Below are 19,112 nucleotides of genomic sequence, written 5' to 3'. Positions count from 1 at the left end.
ATCTCTGGTCTCCCAACTTCCCCAGTCCTCCCAGATGACCACCTCCCAGAGGAAGAGGCTGTGACCCAGGGATGGGCCTCTGGCAGGGAGGGGGATCAGTGCCTTCCCCCTTTCCTCTGTCTGTTCATGCCCACCTCCCCACTGGAAGTGGCTGGTCTTCCAGGACACTGTGCATGCGATTTGGATACCTGCCACTAGGTGGACCGCAGAGGCTGGTCCAGACAGGAGTCACCTTGAACGAAAAGCCTCTCCTGGATAATTGTAGGCATTTAATGTTTTCTCAAATCTGTGCAGTGCAAAAACAAAACCCCAAATTTTATATATATTACACATATACATGCAGAGAGTGTGTGTGTAGCAGAATTTATTAAATAACAAAGCATTGCAACAAACGAATCTAATGACTACATGTAAAAATGATAGCTCATTAGAGCAAGATAGAGAAATAGCCAAACATTTAGGTAAATCAGGCATCCTCATTAGCCCTTAACTGCTAATAATGAAGCTTAATTTTACTTTGACTCTCAACTTCTCTCATTTTCAGGGCAATTTAAATCTGGCTTCTCAGAGGCTTGCCTGAGCCCTGAGACCTCTGGTCAGCTAGAGGAGGTGTTAAATCTCAGCGTTTCCTTCCTGGGGCTTTAACTTCCCCAGTGAAAGACCCTTATCTGTGATTGCTTTCTGCAAATCCCTGGTCCCCTTTGTCTGCGCTCACAGTCCCGACATTGTCTCCTTTTCATGGTGGAAAACAGAAGAGGAGAGAGAGATCATGCTACTTGTGTGCTGTCTTTTCCTGGGGCTGTCTTTTTTTTTCTAATTAACAAAAGCGTTTCTTCACCCCGACCCCTTCTGGCCAAACTTCTTCAACCTCTGGAGCTGTGTCTCGTTTACATGCTGTTGTTTCTAATTCTTGAGGTCATCCACCGACCTCCCGTCTTTGTAATGTGTTGGCGTGTGTCACCTCTTTTTTTGTGGAAGATTATTTTCTGTTATAAGGTTTAGCATCAGGGCAGTGCCAAATTATCTCAGACGTAGATTTTTTAAAAACATGACAAGAACTGTGTGATGGCCCTTAAAAATGAGAACGTGGTTCCTCGTAGGGAGCGGTGATCCTAGGGGATCCTTGATTTGATGGAGGAGGCAATCTGGTCCAGGAGACCTTGGGACCATCAAGGACAGGCCATATAGGCTCTCAGTCCTTTCTGCTCCGGGAAAAAACCATAGGAGCTGCTCTTGTTGCTGTTTGCTCCAGAGTCCTGCCAACTTTGTTTATTTATTTATTTTTGAGACAGAGTCTCATTTTGTCACCCTGGGTAGAGTGTTGTCATAGTTCACAGCAACCTTAAACTCTTGGGCTCAAGTGATTCTCTTGCCTCAGCCTCCTGAGTAGCTGGAGGACAGGTGCCCGCCACAATGCCCTGCTATTTTTAGGGATGGGGTCTCGCTCTTGCTTAGGCTGGTCTCGAACTCCTGAGCTCAGGTGATCCACCTGGCTTGGGTTTACAGAGTGTTAGGATTACAGGCGTGAGCCACTGGGCCCAGCTTTATTTCTTTGTTTAATTTATTGTTTCAGGTTCATTAAGGGTATGAAGAATTAGGTTACACTGTTTGCATTTGTTAGGTAGAGTCCCTCTTATGAGTGTGTCCTGCCCCCAAGAGCTGTGCCCTGCCCCCTAACATCGTGCCCTTTAAGTGGGAACATACCCTTCTCCCCTCACCTCCTGTCTCCCTGCTCCCGCCTTCCCCTGCCCGCCACCCTGAATTGATTTGAGTTTTTCTCTTATATGGGTATGTATTAGCTCATCTACTGGCTTCATATTAGAATCGAGTACATTGGATTCTTGCTTCTCCATTCTTATGATATTTTACTGAGAAGAATGTGTTCCAACTCTACCCAGGTTAATACAAAAGACGTAAAGATGGAGATCTTTTTAAAGACTCAGAGTTGTTTCTCTCCACAGAAACCTTTAGTAAAAGGCGAAAGATTTACATGATCTGAAGAGAAACCAGGGTACAGTCCTGTCAACTTTAAGACCCAGGTCAGGAGGGAAGCAGGTCAGGAATTAGGAGCAAGAGAGGACAGAGGGGGCATAGGCCCCTAAGCTGAGCTCAATTCAATTCAGTCCAAGCACCAGACTTAGTACAAAGCACCAGAAATTTATTTTTTTATATTTATTTTTTATTAAATCATAACTGTGTACATTGATGCATTTAAGGGGTTCAGTGCACTGATTTGGTATACAATGTGAAATGCTTACATTAAAGTGATTAACATATCCATCACAATTATATTCTTTTCTTAATAGTTTTGAAAGGTACCATTGCATCATGCACATTAAGAAAGCACCGGAAATTTAAAGCGTGACCAGCTATATCATTTGTGGGGTGAAATGCAAAATGAAATTATGGGGCCTCTTGTTCAACACTTACTAAACTGCAGAGCATTAAACCAGAGGCAGAATGTGGATACGTTCTAATGGACCCTGGGCTTCTGAGAAACACAGTTTAGAGAACACTGAAAGTGGGGCCTGAGACAGGGACCGGGGTCCATGTGGTCAATCTGGGGAATGACCCAGCAGGCAGGAGAGAGGGAGCAGGGAGGTGACACTTGGAAGGAGGAAAAGCCACCTTAAGAGTAAGCTGTTAGTTACTTCTGGGCTTAATTTTACCAAACTTCCCGAGAGTGTCCCAGAATCTCTGCCTGAAATGCTGCAAGCTGGGGCATTTCTCTACCCGCTCCCAGCCCTGTAGGTCGAAGGATACCCCAGAGATGAGAGCTTTCTTGTATTTCTGGGTTGAACTCTCCCTACAACCAAGCAGGCCCCCAGGCTCTTGGGAAGTTTGGGAATGTTCTGGGGCAGAACATTCTCACTCTAGGATGGCCCCTTAGGGTGAGACTCTTCAGTGAAATATGGATCTGAGTTCATGGAGGGTTGGCTTCCTGCAGCTAGGGGTGTGACACTGGGCAGGGATGTCAAGTGAAGGCTTTTGAGTTGAAAGGGACACAGGCATTTTGCATGTTGGAGATTCTTCCTGGCAACCGGAAGAGAGGGGTGGGGAGGAGTGCTGAGGTTGTGGCCACACCCAGGAAGAGGGAGAAGGAGCTGCCTCATCTGAACCTCCAAATCTCTGGAAGGCCTCCCCTCCCCGCTCTAATAATTAGTTCCAGGCGCTCAGCCTCCCGGGGCCTAGTTATTTCCCTGCTGCTGCAGCAATCAGGGGCCAAGACTGGGCTGATTAGATCTCCCGGGCCAGCCGCGGTTGGGTTGTCTGAAGTCGCTGCCTAAGCAGCCTGGGCGCCTTCCCATTTGTCACCGGCATTAGCGCTCCTGCAATGACCCTCTCGCTGCTGCTGACGAGTGCCCCGAGTTTGGGAGAACGGGTCCCTGATGGCCAATGAGGATTTCCAATTTAGAATTTCTGTCCATTTACCAGGGAATCACCCCTAAAGAACACCATTTACAGAGCTGACAAAGGCCACATTGGATTTCAGATTCTGTGGCTGTGTGTTGGTGACAGGTCGAGAGGGATGAAATACGAGGAAGCTTCCAGCCAGCGCTGCTGTGTTTGCATGAGGAAGTCAGGCGGGGCCTCACCCTAATAGCCCCTCTGGGTCTCCTCTGTGGCAGCCTCCTGTGCTGTGAGCCACTGTCTCCTTCCAGGCCTCCTGTGCCCGTGTCTGTCCTTCTCCTGAGCATCCTCCCCCTGTTTCTTTCTTTTTTTTTTTTTTGCAATTTTTTTGGCTAGGGCCTGGCTTGAACCCACCACCTCCAGTATATGGGGTTGGCGCCCTACTGCTTAAGCCACAGGTGTCACCCCATCCCCCTGTTCCTTTACCACCACCCCCTTTGTGGCTGTGTTTCCTGGTCTCTAACCTCTAGACTTCTTTGTGTGGGGCTCTGCCTCATTCTCTGCCCAGTTTTGGAGATTGTTTTATTCAGCTGATGGAGAACCCTATTCTATATGGTCAGAGGGCTGTGGCAGAGACAAGGGGATGTGGTCACCTACCCTATTTCATTTCCCCCCTGGGCAAATTGGAAAACTACACGTACCAGCCTCTTAAAAGATGAAAAGAGGCCAGCTTAGTGCTGAGTGGCAGGACGGTGGGAGTGTATGCCAGGCAGAGGGGATGTCTGGGATAAAAGCTCTAAGGGGTACCAGCTGGACCTAGGGACTGGCACAGACCAAGATGACTGGATTTGGTTGATGGAATTATTGATGCCAGCTCTTTATCCCTCTTGTAGTTGTTTTCTCCCTCCAAATGCTTGCCATGGCCTCACAGTGGCAGGAAGATAGTCTCACTGCTGTTTTAATTAGGGTTGGCCGTGTGACTTGCTTTGGCCAATGGGATGTGAGTAGACATCGTGAGTTGCAGAAACTGGACTTGTGCTTGTGTGGTTGGGGCTGGGGCCTGTGCTCTGCTATTGCTTAGAAGAAAGAGAGACACGTGTAGAAACTCGAACTTAATTTGTGGCCTGGAGCCAGGATCAGCGAGCCTGGATGAGCAACACGCAGCTTACCCACAGACATACTTGTAAGCCCCTGAGTTGGGTTGTTTGTTATGCAGCGTCATTGTGGCACTAAGTAAACAGATACACTGACACTGAGTGTGTGCTGGGGCTGGGGGCTGGGATGCGGCTGGAGGAGTGGGCAGGGCAGGTTTACAGAGCATCTGCTGGGGCATGGGAAGGAGTTCAGATGGGAAGTTTTTGAAAGGTTTTACCCTATAGGTATGGGGTATCCATAGGGGTTATGGATACCATTGTAAAGATGGGAAAAAAGTAAGGCCTAGAGGACTTAAGCAAGTTGACCAGCATCACAGAGATAGTAAAGTGATGGGCAGGGTGGTATCAGGCCCTGGATCTGTCTGACCCATTACGTGTTGTCCGAATGCCTCCCCTTGGGTGATGTCTCTCTCCCCCAGTGGTCCTGTCTCCAAGGTCTTTACCTGACTAGTTCTCCTTTGCTCCTTCCTGTCCTTTGTTTAACTGCCCGTGAGAATCCCTTCTGCTCCTCCTGTTCTCGTGATACTTCGTGGTCCATCGGCATCCCCCGACCCCTGGGTGGCCACTCTCTCCTCCTCTCACTGCTGTCCCCACAGTCCCCAGCCCTGAGCAGGTTCCACAGCTGCTACCTCCTCTTCCTGGGTGGCCACATACCCCTGAGGACAATCCCAGCATTTGGTCCCCAGGTCAGTGAAAAGTGCATGGGGCTCAACATTGAACACACTCAGGTTAAAATCCCAGCTCTGCTCCTTAGCAGCTGTGTTACCTTGGACAAGTCACTCAGTTTCTTTGTACACAAGGCCCAATGAAACCTCTGTCCCTGGGCTCCTATGAGAGTGAAATAACTCACAGGCAGACCCTCAGCAGATGGGAGCTATGGTAGTGACTACGGGCAATGAAGATGGTTGCCAGCATCACTGGGGCCCTTGCTGCCCACAGCCATCATTATACCTGGCTTTATTCTGCTGTCACAGGCCCCAGATGCCCCCAAAACTCTCCACCCTCTGCCACTTCCACCCTCCTTATATCATGGCCATGCCCTGCAGACAACCTCAACTTGGCCTTTCCTGAGTAAATGATGGTGTCAGATGTGGGTTTCCTCTGTTTTCCCCATTCTCCCTCAGTGACCCCAGTTCTCTCCCAGTGTCCCCTGTTCTCTCAGTGTCCTCCCTATCTCAGAGGGAGGGGACTCCAGCTTCTCCGTGAGTGCCCTGGATCCTGTTTTCTCCAAGACCTTCTTCCATCAATTAACTCCTTAAATCTTTATTTCTTTGTTTATTTATTCATTCATTGAACACCTCCCCCATTCTCCAACACTGCAGTAAGCCTTGGTGGACACATTTGCTCAAGCTTTTCCCAACTGGAAAGCCCTCTCTGCACCTCCTGAGCAATTGCCCCATTTCTTCCCTTCCCTTCTCCACAACGCTCATCTCCTGCTTCCTCTCTGTGTGTGCTGTCCTCACCGGCACATTCTGCCTGCTGTCTCCACCTAAACCACTCTGTCAGGGCTACCAGTGACCCATTTACCAAAAGCAATGACATGTCTCGATCCTTATCTTACTAGATCTCTTGGCAGCTGCTGACACTGTCAACCGCCTTGTTCTTCTGCCAGCCCTCTCTCCCCCGCTTTGAAATGCCTGCCTTGTCCAGGCTTCCCTACCTCTCCTGTTGGTCCCACCCTCTGCTTCCTGCAGCTCCCTTAAGGGATTGGTTCTGGTCCCCTGTCATCACGCTCTTTGGAAATGGCATCTAACTGTGCAACATTAACTCCTGTGTGACTTCTACATTGTCTTCCAAGACTACGTTTTCAGCCCGGGCCTGGGTCCTGTGCCTGAGGTTTCTCCAGTCAGCTGCCCACTGGGCACTTCACAGCTGCCCAGGCCCATTGTCCTGCCTTCTCCAAGCCTGTTCTGCCATTTGTGTCCTGTGTATAGGTTAGTGGCACTGTCTGTCATCTCCTTGGGTCAGGACTCTCCTCTTTAGCTTCAATACATAACCAGTTGCTAAGTCCACTTTCATAAGAGACCCGGCTTGGAGTCCCACCTCCCCCTCTTACATCACTCAGGTTCACCCTCCAGAAGGGCAGGGCCCCTGGCCCTTGATCGCTTGTGGTTCACTGTACTTCCACTGGGTGGCGCTCCATCACATTTGCAATAAAACAAGTCACCCTGTGTTTGGTTGTTCAATGTCTATCTTTCTGCCAGACTGTGGGCTCCATGAGGGCAGGTGTTCTCTCTGTTCCAGTTGTCTCTGGCATGGTGGCTGCTAACTGTTGGGGGTTAACAAGTACTTGTGGAGTGCATGGGTGGCATTGGAGAAGAATTCTAGATTGGGAAGTGGGACAAATGTCCCTGTGTCTGGTGCCTCCATAGAAAAGCGCTGAACAGAGAAAAGGTGCAGACCTCTGAGCCTTTGCCTGTGGCTCCTCCCCGCAAACCCTCTGAAGACAGCAGCTGCTGAGGCTTTTGTTGTATTGACAGGAGGTGAGGCAGCTACAAGCTCCTTAATCACTTCTCCACAAACATGGAGAAGCCTCATTAATCCCGGTGAGTGGATGATCTATGGTTCCCAGCTCCAGGCTCTGGCAGACTGGCTTCCCTCGGCAGAGGCAGAGCCCCCCTCCCTCACCGGGCAGGCGCATTTTGTCCCCTCTATTTGTGGAGATGAACCACCAGGCCTTGGGAATGGTACCCCTGGTGGGGGATCTTGGCCTAGGTGAGCCCACTGACTGCACTGCAGCCAGGACCAAACTTTCATGCATGGTCACTGTTCACCGGCCAGGTGAAGCGCTTACATATATATTGAAGGTGAAGAGGAGAGTCCTGACCCAAGGAATATGCCAGGTGGGTAGAAATTGACAAGGTTTGGAAATATCCAGTGTTGCAGGGAGAATGGGCACTCTCGTGTGGTAGTTGGTGTGTACGTGTGCATGCGTGTGAGCGTGGGTGTGCAATCTGGTCATAGGAGTGGTTAAGTTTCTCAATTCTGGAGCCAGCCAGACTGAGTTAAAATCTCAGCCTTGCCGCTTGCCAGCTGTGTAGACTTGGGCAAGTCACTTGATGCCTCAATTTTCTCATTTGTAAAGTCAAGGTACTAATACAGTAGTATCTACTTGCAGGGTTACTACGAGGATAGATATGTTAATATAGAGAGAGGCTTGGTTCAGTTCCTCTATCTGAACTGAAATACATTAGAAGCCCTACTCCCTCTCCCTGCTCCCAACTAGGGGACCAGAGTGTCGCTATGGAAACAATGGCCTGGAACCTGCTCTTTGTCCAAGCTTCTGGGGTTCCTTAGAAGTGAGATGGAAATATCCCAGCTTTACCTTGCCATGCAGCTGCACCCTCCTGCCTTCTTGGCTGGGATTAAAGGCCAGGAACTCTGGGTTGTCATCCTGCTTCTGCTTCTGGACTTGTGTGAACCTGGGCAATTTGCTTTTCCTCTGGGCCTCAGTTTGTCTTCCTGCACAATGAAGGAGCAGGCCTGGAAGGGAAATGCATTTATTTCATAAACATCTGAGATCAATTGGTGGTGGCTGGAGATGTGTATTGAGAAGGATTCTGAAGCTGTGTCCAGTAGGAAAGAATGTCTAAGATTGATTAGTGATGTCTGCAATGGGCATGGGATGGAGGAGTGGTACTCTGTGTGTCTTGTATTTGCCATCCCTAAGCTAATCAATCCCAGATTGATTTCTAAGGAGTTTACCTTCTTAGTCTAAAGCTGTTCAGTGCTACGCATGTTTAGAATAAGACTCATTAACAATCTAGACATAATCTTAGCATTAGTTCCAGGAAGTCCCACTCATGGTGTTTCACTGTTAGCCATGTTTGAGGAGGAGAAGATTCTTCCATAGCTCTGTCTCTATTACCCATAAATATAGCTGGTAGTCACCACGAGGGGATGAGAGACTTTGGCTCTAGCCAGTGGAACTTAAAAGGGGGTTGGGAAACATGTGAGAGGGTAATGACTAGTAGGGGGATGGGTGGAGCAGCAAGCATTATGGAATGCCTTAGAGAGGCAGCCATAGAAGGATTATCTATGAGTTTTAAGGCCTGGGGACCGAAAAAGAGTCATTGGAGAGATCAAAGGAGCCAATCTCATAGTGTTTCTGGAGCCAGCTCTGCCCGGGGGAGGACCAACAGTGGAGCTGGGATGTAGGAAGCCAGCTCTCTAGAAACTTCCTGTAGACGCCAACTCAATGCCCTAGAGGAACTCACTTCTGTACATAGAATATGGGCAGGAAGGCCAAGAGGAATTTTCTGGGTCAGAAACTTGGGAAGTTCTGAAAGTGAAAGACGTTTCTGTAGTGTCTTTGGACACCTGAGGTCCTTATAGGGTTCAAGGTTGAAAGGAGGTAAGACTGGAAGGGCATGAGCCAGGGGCTGCATACCTGATGTGGTGGTTTGGTGGAGGGCATGTCATGGGTCCAGGGGTTTCCCAGCCTTGCAGGCAGTTTTAGAATCAATGACATTCATGAGCACGGAGCATATCAACAATTAAGCTCATGTAACCATCTCTTTCTTTGTAAATTCATTGAAAGTTAGAATGAATTTCATTGTTCTTTAAATTTATTGTCTGCTAACTCAATCAAGGTTCTTTTTAGCAACTTAATTGTTTCTGTATAACTCCCCACTCATCAAAAGAGTTAGAAAATGAAATTGACAGTTTGTAAAACTTCATTCTACATCTAGCAAGTACCTTTTCCTGTCTTTGGGCAAGGAGCCATTTTCTGTACTTGGGCCCTAAACATACTTGTGTCCCAAGTATAAGACACAGTCTGTAGAATCATATAGCTTCTGTTACAAATAGCCAGTCACAGGTCTGGTTCAAGGTTCTTATCCTGACCTCCACTGCCATATGCTGTGGCCAGTCATTTAAGCTAACTGTGCCTCAGTTTTCTCACCTATAAAATGGGTATAATGATATCTATACTGTAGGGGCATTGTATGATTTAGTTAGGTAATTATATGTAAAGCATGCAGAAGAAAAGGGTTGGATATGTAGAAGGTGCTTAACAAACGGTAACTATTTTTATTTTATTATTGAAGTAAATGAAAATTCACAGTAACATTTAGTTGCCGTAAAGCATGACTCCAGTAATAAATGCTGTAACATCTAGATACAGTAACATAAATACAGTTACACATAGATACAGTAATATCATTAGAGTCCTACACACAATAACAAAATCAGTTACATGGATACAGTAGCATAGAGATACAGTAATGTAATTGCAGTAAGCACAGCCATAGTTACAAATGCACATAATAACTTTTAGCTACATTAAGGAAGATAAATAACAAAGTAACAGAGCTACTGTAACAATATACAGGATCACACAACTACGGTAATATGCATACACATATTATAGTAATATAGAGATAAATTAGAGTAAAAATAGATACACCAAGTCATAGAGTGACATTCCTTATAAAGGAAAGATAGCTACAGAAATACCTGCATCCTGTAATATGATTGAAATTTCTTATAGGAATTATAAGGCACAGTAACATGTAGATGGAATAATGCCAGACACGGACCTGTAGGAACACAGATATAGACTAGGCGATTTTGCTTCACGCATTCTCTCTGCAGCTGGAGTTCTTATCTTTTTAGGTCATAGCTTTCCTGAGTATCTTGTAAAAGCTATCAGTACTCTTTCTTGGGGAAAAAAAACCTCCCCAACCTTCCCAAATGCATTTATACATGGTGACGTGTATCTATACAGCCCTAGCTCTGGGCTGATATTTAATGTTCAGGTGTCCCAGATTCAAATAGGTGAGCATCAGCAGAGCAAGGAGACATAATCTCTCAAGAGATCAGACTTCAGTTCCCAGCCAGGCACAACCCAGGTTGATCCTGGTCCCCTTACTGCTTACTGGACTCTGATTTGATTTGGTTTTATGGATGTCGCAGTCTTCCATACTGTTAGAGCAAACAGGGCCTTCTCCTGCCCCCTCCTCTCAAGGTATTGAGGTCCAGCTGCTCTTTTCCTATAATCTGACCTCTCTTGAGGATATCCTCTTGGTCTGAACAAAAGATTCCTTTTGACCAATATCCTGTAAAGTCCCCAAAGTCAGTTTCAAGCAGCCCATGCATAAGCTAGTTAGTTCTTTCATGGACATGTTGGTGGCAGATTCAGCTTGGCTGGTGTGGGGGGCTGCAGTGGAAGAGGGGTCGCTACTGAGGGGCGGCTGGTGTCCAAACTGGAAGACCATCTTCATAGTCACACTTCCCTGGGAAAGTTTGGGGTCCATCCCTGACTTTTTATCTCAGTTGGTGATCACCACTTAGTAAAATATCTCAGAACTTTGTTTAAAATAACACACACACATTTATTACTGCTGATGAGTTTAAGGTCACTGCTTAAACTGGGGCACTGTTACTCCTGCTGCATTCTGTTAGTCAAAACAAGTCACAAGGCCAGCCCAGATTCAGGTAGTGAGAAAACAGATTCTACTTGATGAAGGGGGCCGGGAAGTCACATTGCAAGGGTGTGCAGGACTAGGGGGCAACCAAACTTGTTCTACAGGGAGACTTGCTGGGGCTGTTGAGCCCTCCCTTGGATCCTTTAGCAGAGCCAAAGCTGCCTTTTGGGCCAGTTTCTGACCATGCACACCGCTCCCTGTGGGCGGCAGGGTATTTCTTCTGGTCTCTAAATCATAAGTGTATCCTTCCCTTGGCAGATTGGCCCAGGGACGAACACCTGACCCCAAAGGGCTCATCCATGGGCTCCTAGTGACCTGTGCCTCGCAGGATTTCCCCCAGCTTATGAGCTGGGCTACATTTCTCTACTGGGAATTTGAGATCTGGACCCAGTGACCTGGAGAAGTTAGTGGTGAGTGGAGACTGAGAGACTGTGATATGGAAGCTGGTCAGGGTGGAGGGCAGAGCAGACCCTCATAGAGAAGCAGAGAAGAGGAGACGCTAGAATGCAGAAGGAAGCCCAGAGGGGAGTGCCCTGGTCCCTGGGTGCTTTCCTGTTTCCATAAAACGTGGGTGAATTTGATGTCTGTCCTTGAATCCAGTGAAACCTCTGTTTCCTTATAGTATGCCCCTCACTTTTGCATGAGAAAGTCTGATGGAGGTTTTATTCCTTGCTGCCTAACACTGTTGATTAAAGGACCCCTTTAGGAGAAAAGGCCAGCTACCTCAGCTTCCAGGGCAGGGCGTCAGGCTGTGGACCATCCACCTGGGACCCCCAGCTCCTTGCAATCCACCCCACAGGTCCCAGAGAATTTGCTTGTACTGAGAACTTAGCCTTAAAATAATTAACTCTCTATGTCTGGCCTCTGTCTCAAATCAGAGACACACTCGATATATGTATCTGAGAAAGAAAGTCATTGACATTTATTCCTGAATGTGCTCGAAGCTCTGTCCTAGGGAGAGAGCCACATCATTCACCCACCACAAAAGTGATTTCCCTAAATTAGGTTTGAATGTGCTGCCTTTTATTTTTATATAGGGCTGTCTGAGAAACAGACACCTGAAAAGAATTTCCAGACTTTTAAATTCTCATCGAAAACATTGTCCCTTAAATATCTTTTACATAAAATCCTGTGTGATAAGTTTCTTTAAGAATAAAGTGATAGGCAAAACTTGTGAAGAACATTTTATGGGAGAGAGACCTCTGAATTTCAATCCTTTCTCTTTTGATTTCTGTGGTTGCCAGGAAGCTCAGGCCCAAATTTACAATTCAATCATTGCTGATGTCCCCATACATGCCATGGTGTCCTTGCTCTCTAGTCTGAAAGCCTTCGCTGGCTGTGGGAGCATGCTTTGCAATTTTCAACAGATGAAACTTAGTGGATTAGAAATAAATCTATCTATCTGTCTATCTTTCATATATACTTTTTTTTTTTTGGTAGAGATTCTCATTTTACCGTCCTCAGTAGAGTACCATGGTGTCACAGCTCACAGCAACCTCCAACTCTTGGGCTTAGGCTATTCTCTTGCCTCAGCCTCCCGAGTAGCTGGGACTACAGGTGCTCACCACAATGCCTGGCTATTTTTTTGTTGCAGTTTGGCCAGGGCCGGATTTGAACCCACTACCCTTGGTATATGGGGCCGGCACCCTACCCACTGAGCCACAGGTGCCACCCATATATATATATTTATATTTTCTAATGCTGTTGTAACAAATTGCAATAAACTTAATGGCTTAAAACAGCATACATTTATTGTTTTATAATTCTGGAGGTCAGAAGTCTAAAATGGGTCCTAAGGGCAAAATTAAGGTGTTAGCAGAGTGCTATTCCTTCTGGAAGTCCCTAGAGAAAAATTTTTTTTGGGGGGAGGGCCTTTTTGGGAAGCTGCCTGCTTTCCTTGGCTCGTGGCCCCTTCTCCGACCTTCAAAGCCAGCAATGTAATATCTTTTCCTCTCCTCTTTCTGTGACTTGGCTCGTCTTATCTCCTTCTTATAAGAGCACTTATAATTATATTGGGCCTACCAAGATAGTCCAAGATAATCTTTATATCACAAGATCCTAACTTAATCACACCTGCAAAATCCCTTTTGCCATATAAGGTAACCTAGTCACAGGTTCTGGGGATTCAGGTGTGGACATTATTCAGTCTACCACAACGCAGTAGAACCTCCATAGGTGACCAGCTCTTTAAGTTGATCTAATTTTCATAGGTAGGTCATGCATCACGTGTCCTGGTGAGAGACGGACCAATTTGTTACAGTCTCTTGGGTGGTCAGCTTCCAGAGTTGACTGTATATATCTCAGTATCTTGCCCCACAGATGAGACAGTTCTGATGTAATGTATCACAGCCTCAAAGAGGATCCTTGGCAGGACTGAATCCCAGCTGCTCGCGGTGCCGTGCCCACCTCATGACACATCTTTATCGGCTCTCTTCTCTCCTTGTGTTTCCGATTCCTTGCACACTCCTGAAGACCACCTCTTAGATAAACTACTTACACCCAAAGTGTTGTCTCAGGGTCTGTTTTGGAGGAAAAATGAACTGAAACAGGAACCATATCAGCCCAGATTTATGGGTATATTTTCTTTCCTTCTCCGGAGTCCTCTGAATTTTCTATTTTTAACAGATATATATATCTATACAACAAACGGCATAATGCAGAAAAAGAACATGAGCTTCGGAGCTGGAGAGACACAGATTCGAGTGCAAACTCAATTTCTTATGAATTGTGTGTTTTAAAGCATTACAAGTCTCCCAAGCATCTTCTGCATCATTCAAAACAAGTTCTTTACAGCTTGTGTTGTGTCAGAGCAAAGTGCATTTCATGTTACTCTTTAAAATTGATAATTCATGTATTTATGCCCAAGTATGCAGAATATTTGCATCACCGGAGCATTTATTTCATGATCAGATGAGATACCAGAGACTTCCCAGTGTATTTTGGTTAATGAGAAGCCCTAGTTTTACATTATTGAAGCTCATGTTTTTCCTATACTTAAAATTACCAAGACATCTGGGCGTAGGCCTCTGAAATGCTTGTTGGGTAGAGTGAGGCCTCATTACCTGCTGATCGGGGAGGGGTCCAAGTTGCATGCTTCTTGTCACCTGGTTCTGTAGGCCCTGTCCGTGGTCCTGATAAGGGCTTCAGCCCTGAGGTAGCAGCTGTCTCCAAAGAGGCCTTCTCAAGATGATCTTTTGCAAATGGGCCTGAAATCCTAGCACTCTGGGAGGCCAAGGCGGGAAGATTGCCTGAGCTCAGGAGTTGGAGACCAGCCTGAGCTAGAAAGAGACCCCGTCTTTAAAAATAGCTGGGCGTTGTGCAGGCCCCTATAGTCCCAGCTACTTGGAGGCTGAGGCTAAAGGATCACTTCAGTTCGCAAGTCTGAGGTTGCTGTGAACTATGAAGCCATAACATTCTACCGAGGGCAACAAAGTGGGACTCTGTCTTAAAATAAAAAAATAGAAGTGAAAAGAGAATGCTAAAACTGCAATTTACATCAATTGATTGATTTATCTGTTTTAAAAGATCCAAGTTCAGCTTTAGTAATATTTAGCCTATGAAATTATATTGGCAGCCTGTCAAATGATGGGTAGTCCTGGGAGATGGAGGGGCTGAGGTGTGCTGAGGGAAGAGTAGAATCCCACAGTGCAATGGCATTAATGGTGGTGTCTGCCCTCCTATGTCATTCTGGCCATAGAATTCCAGTTTATATATATGTGGCATGTTAAGGCATCTGTGGATGGCAAAATCTAGTTTGATTTCAAATAAACTTTTTTTTTTGAGACAGGGTCTCATTATGTCACCCTCGGTAGAGTGCCATGGCATCACAGCTCACAGTAACCTCAAACTCTTGGGCTTAAGTGATTCTCTTGCCTCAGACTCCTGAGTAGCTGGGACTACAGGTGCCCGCCTCAATGCCCAGCTATTTTTTGGTTGTAGTTGTCATTGTTGTTTGGCAGGCCTGGGATGGATTCGAACCCTCCAGCTCCAGTGTATATGGCTGAGCTCCAGGCCCTAGCCACTGAGCTACAGTCACTGGGCCCTCAGATAAACTTTTCACTGAAGTATAATTTACATTCAAAAATGTGTATACATTTTAAGGGGATGGCTCAGTGGATTTTCACAGAATGAACACATCCATATAACCTGTGTCCAGATTAAGAAACAAAGTCTCCAGCATCCTTAAAGCCACTTCTGTGGCGCCTTCCTATTAGTACGTATTCCTGGGTGACTCCTACTCTGATTTCTAGCACCACATACGAGCTTCACGTTTTCGGAGTTTGTTTAAATGGAATAACATGTTTGAATGACTTCTTTCATTCAACACTACACTTGCGAGGCTCCCCCACATCACGTGGTTATTGTAGTCTGTTCATTCTCGTCCCTGCCAACCTTCCACTGAACGCGTGCACCCATTCTCCTATTCATAGCCACTTTCGGTGCTTCCAGGTTTTGGATATTATAAATAGTGCTACTAAAAACATTCCTATGCACATCCTTTTATAAGATAATTCAATTTTATCTAAAATAATCCTTGTGAAATGAGCACATAGCTTTAACATTTCCTGCAAAGTACCGTGAAGTGACAGTAATACTAATAAATGCACGGACAGGCAAACAGCTAGAAAATGGAAGGGTGATGTTTCTACTCCAAGGATGATTATTTAATCAGATCCAACAAGAAATTAGGCTAACAGGAAGGGACGTTTTAAGAAGACCTCGCTCTGTGTATTTGTACACAGGACCATTCATGGGAAACTTTGAGATATGAGCCAATGAGAACATGGAGTGTCTGCAGTTAGCAAGTGTGGATGGCACTGGTGCCATGAGCCAGATGTTTCTGATTTTTCCCCCAACCATTGACTAAGTGTCCTGCTTGGGGGGGAAGTATGGCCATGTGACTTGTTTTGGCCCCTGAAATCTGAGTGTCACTTCCAGGCAGAAGCTTTAAGAGCTAGTGTGCAATTCATCTCATGTACTTTATCCTTTGTCACAGGCCTGGCAATGTTTTGGATAGAAGCTACATAATCACTCTGGGTCCCTCAGGGGGGCTGTACCGCAGCTGACCTGTGATTTGCGTGTGGCATGAGATAAACCTGCATTGTTCTTTTTTTAAATTTTCTTTTTTCTTTTTCTTTCCCCCACCCCCTCTCTCCTTCTTTCTCTGTCTGCTTTCCCCTTCCCACCCCCACTGTGTCATTAATTGTCCTCATATCAAAGTTGAATACACAGGATTCATGCTTCTCCATTCCTGTGATGCTTCACTAAGAACAATGTGTTCCACCTCCATCCAGGTTAACACAAATGCTGCAAAATCTCCATTGTTTAAAATGGCTGAATAGTATTCCATGGTATACATATACCACAGCTTGCCAATCCATTCCTGGGTTGAGGGGCATTTAGGCCAAAATTTCCACATTTTGGCAATTGTAAATTGATCTGCAATAAACAGTCTAGTACAAGTATCTTTATAATAAAAGGTTTTTTTTTTTTCCTTCTGGATAGATGCCCAGTAATGGGATTGCAGGATCAAACAGGAGGTCTAGGTTGAGTTCTTTGAGGTTTCTTCTTCCAAAAAGGTTGTATTAGTTTGCAGTCCCACCAGCAGTGTAAAAGTGTTCCTTTCTCTCCACATCCATGCCAGCATCTGCGGTTTTGAGATTTTATGATATGGGCTATTCTTGCTGGAGTTAGATGATATCTCAGGGTAGTTTTAATTTGCATTTCTCTAATAATTAAGGATGATGAGCATTTTTTCATATGTTTGCTAGCCATTCATCTGTCTAAACCTGTATCGTTTTAAGCCAGATACTAGGAATGTTTGTTATCATTGCATAACCTAGTATCTCTCCTCACTTATACCATCATATCCTTAAAAATGAAGCATTCAAACTTGGTGCCCGTAGCACAGTGGTTACTGCGCCAGCCACATACACCAAGGGAGGGGTTCGAACGTGGCCTGGGCCAGCTAAATAACTATAACAAAAAAATAGCCGGGCATTGTGGTGGGTGTCTGTAGTCCCAGCTACTTGAGAGGCCGAGGCAAGAGAATCACTTAAGCCCAAGAGTTTGAGGTTGCTATGAGCTGTGATGCCACAGCACTCTACCGAGGGTGACATAGTGAGACTCTGTCTCAAAAAAAAAAGAAGCACCCAAGACGCCCAGACAAACTTCGAATTGTTTCCCCCAGTGCTGTCTAAAGTTATGTGATGCTCCCTCTGGTTCTTGACATAAGTTCTGATACTTCGTGACAAATGTTTAGATGCCTCTTTTGAGATTTTCCTACTTGGTAGTGAAAGATAAAAAGCTCCACACCATGAAGAAAATGCTTGCTCTTTCTGCCTCAGGAAAAAGAGATGAAATAATCCACAGGAAACAACCCACGGACAAACAAAAATGCATTCCTTTGTCAGCAAATGTAGCTGGGCGATGCAAAGAAGGCTCTGGTGAAGATGTGAAGAAACAAATACCAGAACAAATTATGCAGCGAGGAAGGTTCGCCGTACGACGGGATGAAAGTACAGAGACTTCTGGCGCGTCTCAGCTGAGGGTACGTGCCAGATTGGGGTTTCAATAATGCAATACACAAAGAATTACTTTTTTATGAGTTGTACTGAAGAAGATATAGTTTTAATAACCAATGACTTACTTAAGGAAAATAATGTTTTATGGGAAACTTTTATGGGAAGGCAATACAAATATAAGTCCTAATATAGTGGACTGTTAACTGCGACGTATGTGAGGTCTGGGTGAAAGTTACAGATTACTCCAAGCATCAGATTCATCCCAAGACTAGCTGTCGAAACAAATAAGGTGAGGCCAGGAGCGTACAAAATGAGGCAGGATGTTACTGGTGTGGATTATGTTATAAAAATAAGACCTTTCATATCGAGGAGGAGGTTTACAGTATTTGTTAATGAAAATATAGAGAGAGGTTTGATTATGTTTTAATGCAGGAGGGCGGTTTGATGCTTATCTTGTGGCAGGATAATGAGACGTGGAACTTTAAGATGAGTTGTAGATTTTTTCTTTTATAAAAACAGAAGGGTTTCGAACTTGCCGACTGTTTTTTATGACAGCCGGCTCTCAAAAGCACGTGACACAACCAGAACTGTTAAAAGTAAATGTTAAAGTTTGGAATCATTTTATGGTTACAAAGAGTTGTAAAGGTAGTCAAGAGAATATATTTCGTGCCCAGTTTCCCACCGTGCATCTTCGTACATAACCACAGGACATTTGTGGAAACCGAGAATTAACACCCGTACCTTACTATCAACGCAACTCCAGGCGCTAGATGGATTTTGTCAGGTTTTCCAACTAATGTCCTTTGGATGTTCCAGGGTCTAATCCAGGATACCCTATGGCATTTAGATGACAGGGATTTTGAAAGGAAAAAAAAAAAAAAGAAGTGCACACATTTTCTCTTCCCCTCCGTGATACATTTGATACATGAACAATGGCTGGAAGGAACTCATGCTATGGAGAGAGCATTTTAAAAACAAACATTTCCAAATGTTTCCATGCTTTTGTAGTTTTTTGTGCTAGAAAACGTTTTACCTACATCCGAGAATGACTCCTACGCCTGCAAACTTTAAAAACTTGGAAACAATATTTTAACCTATCTTTGAAAAACTCTTTCCAAGTGTTTCAGAACCTATTTGCTAAAAATATTAAAATGTAACACCTTTTGATTAGTTTGCAAGAACCGCTGATTGACATCAGGGGAGATGGAAATTTGCTTGCTGAATTTCAACAATAAATTTTTGCATAATTGGTGGATGGGAGTGAAAAATTACTGTTAAGAATTTAGTAAGCACAGCCAGCACTGCTGTTTTTCCATTTGAACCCAAGTGTCTTTGCAAAGTATCTTGTTTCCCCCTCCCAACTGCAACAACTAAAAGCAAGAATCAAGATAATCTGACTTAGGAACCGGACTGTGACCTGCTGCGTCCTGAAGCTTTGCTTTTAACGATGAAACGTGTTCAATTGCGTGGCTCTCGTGACAACTGAAAAGCGGGAGCAAGAATGCTTGGAACCACTAATCAAGGCAGAAACACAAAGCAATGTAAAATACTTTGTCCCTTGTTTTAAATTTAAATGATTTTAGTTATGTTTTATAATGCAGGCAAAATATTCGTGCCGTGGTACAGGAGTATAAATAAACAGGCCAAATGCAGGT

General features: G+C 45.2%; 1 pseudogene; it reads right to left on the bottom strand.

Moving 5' to 3' along the window:
* Positions 1 to 1,892: 1,892 nt before the first annotated feature.
* LOC111724709 lies at positions 1,893 to 2,015 on the bottom strand (annotated as a pseudogene).
* Between the last annotated feature and the right edge of the window lie 17,097 nt (positions 2,016 to 19,112).

This window comes from Otolemur garnettii, unplaced genomic scaffold, assembly GCF_000181295.1.
Source record: "Otolemur garnettii isolate 467f Iridium unplaced genomic scaffold, OtoGar3 scaffold00025, whole genome shotgun sequence".
Lineage (NCBI taxonomy): Eukaryota > Metazoa > Chordata > Mammalia > Primates > Galagidae > Otolemur > Otolemur garnettii.
This window is presented reverse-complemented; position numbering and strand designations above follow the sequence as displayed.